Below are 2,715 nucleotides of genomic sequence, written 5' to 3'. Positions count from 1 at the left end.
TGCCGGTTGTTCCTCCTCAGGAATAGATGTTAATTGTACAGTAGCCAAATTTAATACTTGATTAAAATCAGTTAAATTCGGTGATGAAGAGGGAAAACTCTCCTCCTCCATCAACCCTAAAGTTCTAACTTTACGGACACACTTTGTATACAGCATTAATTAGCCAGAAGCTGACAATGTTCAATGACTATCTAGACAGAAAACCTTGCAACTCTCATGACTCAGAAAACAGCACTATGTTTCTAAGAAACACCTGGGTTCTCACTTGAATCCTCTGTGCTCCATGTTTTCTCTCATTCTTCTTCCTGTTTACCTCTAGGCTTTACCCAAGTCTTTCTGATATAAGAAACTGATCTACAAGTCAAGTAGGCGATACTGTTAGAAATTATGAAATGCTAACCACATCAATCTAACAGCCCTTCAACATGCACAGAAGACATGTTACTGTGGACAAAGGTAAAATAGAGTTCTTAACTGGCCTTTCAGTGCTACACAGGAATGGTGAAAAGAAGAGAGATTTTTCATCAGTTTGGAATAGCCATGTTAATAGGAGTACTTTCAAATTTCCCATTAGTCTGCATCCCTGTATGATGGGAGGAGGATTCCACTACTTAGTGGTCACATACTCGCATTTTTCCTTCTGTAACATGTTTTCCCTTTTTACATTAGGGCTACACAGACAAGACGAGAAAATGATTAACTATGAAGATAAAATATGCTGATCATACACAAAGCATTGTCAAACATGCAGCAACCTAAAAAACATAAGGACATATGTTTTAAATTTGAATTAATGCATTACGTTAATAGTGATAAAATTTTCAGAAGTATATTTTTGAAACAGCTGGTAGCTTTGTGTGTCACAAACCTTCCAAATTAGGTGCATCTTCTTCATAAAGAAATTAGAGCATGCCTCTATATGTGACCATTAATACTATCAAATGCCCCAAACATGAAATGAAGTTAGGCCCAGAAGATAGTGCATTAAGCATCAAACACTCTACAGAAGAGGAATAAACCTCTGAAGATTTAAGACTAAATATAAAATCTAGCAAGGTCCATTATCACAGCAGCAACACAGTAAACAGCCATGTGGAATCTTTTGATGTAGAATCAACTTTATGACAATCTTTCCCAAATCATTTCAGACTGGAGTCATAAAACACATCTAGTCAGCAGAGATCAGCCACTATTCAGTGTTACAAAATTTGTAGCTTTCAAGGCTGAAAAGGCAAAAATATTCCACACTCATTTCTGAAGGCAGTGAAGTGTCTGAATATAGAGGGGAAAAAACAGAAACAACAAAAAGAGAAAGAGCAGCATAGCTTAAGTTACTGGGATACTGCACATTACAGAATCAATAAACTTTACTTGCTAAGGAAAGAGCAATTTAATGAAAAACCCTTCAGTGTTTAAGCACTTATGATGAGTCTCTGCTTGACACAGGGTAGGTTTACAAGGTATAATAATTCCTTGAAGCCATACCCAGGCTAGCTTGTGTTTTGAAAGCAATTTGGCTCTATTAGCTACAGGGCTATCCTGCTTCTGGCACCCAAGACAGTTTGATCATCTTTGTACAGAACTGTATAATGCCATGGAGATATACCCATATTTGTGCACTTTGCTAAGGGAGGCAGACAAACAGAAACCCTGAACTGCCGCTTTGCACTCAAGTACACCTAACAATGGTCTTTTCATTGACAGTAGAATCACAACTTTTTTTTTCTATTCAGTTTCACTTTCCAATCTTTGCTACGTGATATAACAACTTGTAAAAAAAAGTTACAAAAATAAATTTTCCTCCCCCCACAAAAAAACAGCAAAATACCCCACCAGCATTCTCAGTGATTTTAGTAATGATTCTGGAGATTACTACCACCATGGAATGGTTTCAAGCTAGTGATCTATATGTGAAAGTACTCGTCTCCTGTTTGTTTTCAGTCTCTCTCAAGTTACCCCATGTCTACATTAAAATGTTATTTTCCAGATCAAATTAAAATGGGGGGGGCGGGGGGAGGAGGGGGAATATCAATTTTTATAGAGAATCAGAGAGAAGCAGGGCTGCAAGGGACCTCCAGAGGTCATCTCATCCAAACATCTCTATCCCAACCATCCCATACAAACTATAACCTAAACTCTACATAAAAGACATAATACATGCTCAAGAGATCCTAGGTAGAGGGCCACATGACCCAGTACAGAGGAAGACAACCTCCCCACAGTCCATATCAATCTGACCACAGGGTAAAATTCCTTCCTGACCCCAAATATGGCAATTCATCTGACCCTGAGCAGAAGGGCAAGACCTTCTAGCCAGGAACCTCTGGCTTTGGTCCCAGCAGGAGCACTGGCACATCCCAGTCAAAGTCCCCAGCCTTGGTTGTAGCCCACACCCAATCCATGCCTTTGGGAAGGCTTAAAAATACCTGGACATGTATAGCAGAAATTGGGAGGGGGCAAGCAGCAAAGCCCAGGAGCATAGGAAATACACACAGTCGAACAGAGACACAGCTACATTTTGATTCAATAAAAGCTAATTTTATCTTTTATAAAGATAAAATTTATATAAGCTTATCTTTATAAAAGATTAAAAAAAAAAAAAGAGACATTGCATCTTGCCCACCCAAATAAACTCCTGGCTCCCTAGGGCTTGCTTTTCCGCCAGGCAAGACAGAGGAGGTGATGCCTATGCGGGAGGGTTGATGCTGGGCTTCG

The 2,715-nt window shown here is 39.2% G+C and overlaps 1 protein-coding gene across 3 annotated transcripts in view; it reads right to left on the bottom strand.

Annotated features, from left to right (window-relative positions):
* MTFR1 (mitochondrial fission regulator 1) overlaps positions 1–2,715 on the bottom strand; it is a 40,656-nt gene that overhangs the window by 33,424 nt on the left and 4,517 nt on the right. The window contains exon 1 of one of the 3 annotated variants that reach the window (XM_019548649.1): positions 2,427–2,497. The exons of the other annotated variants lie outside the window; for them this stretch is intronic. The gene's annotated coding sequence lies outside the window, so the exon portion shown is untranslated. Of the gene's footprint in view, positions 1–2,426; positions 2,498–2,715 lie in introns of those variants that run through there. 3 annotated transcript variants of the gene reach the window in all.

Source organism: Crocodylus porosus, unplaced genomic scaffold, assembly GCF_001723895.1.
Source record: "Crocodylus porosus isolate Cpor-Errol unplaced genomic scaffold, CroPor_comp1, whole genome shotgun sequence".
Lineage (NCBI taxonomy): Eukaryota > Metazoa > Chordata > Crocodylia > Crocodylidae > Crocodylus > Crocodylus porosus.
This window is presented reverse-complemented; position numbering and strand designations above follow the sequence as displayed.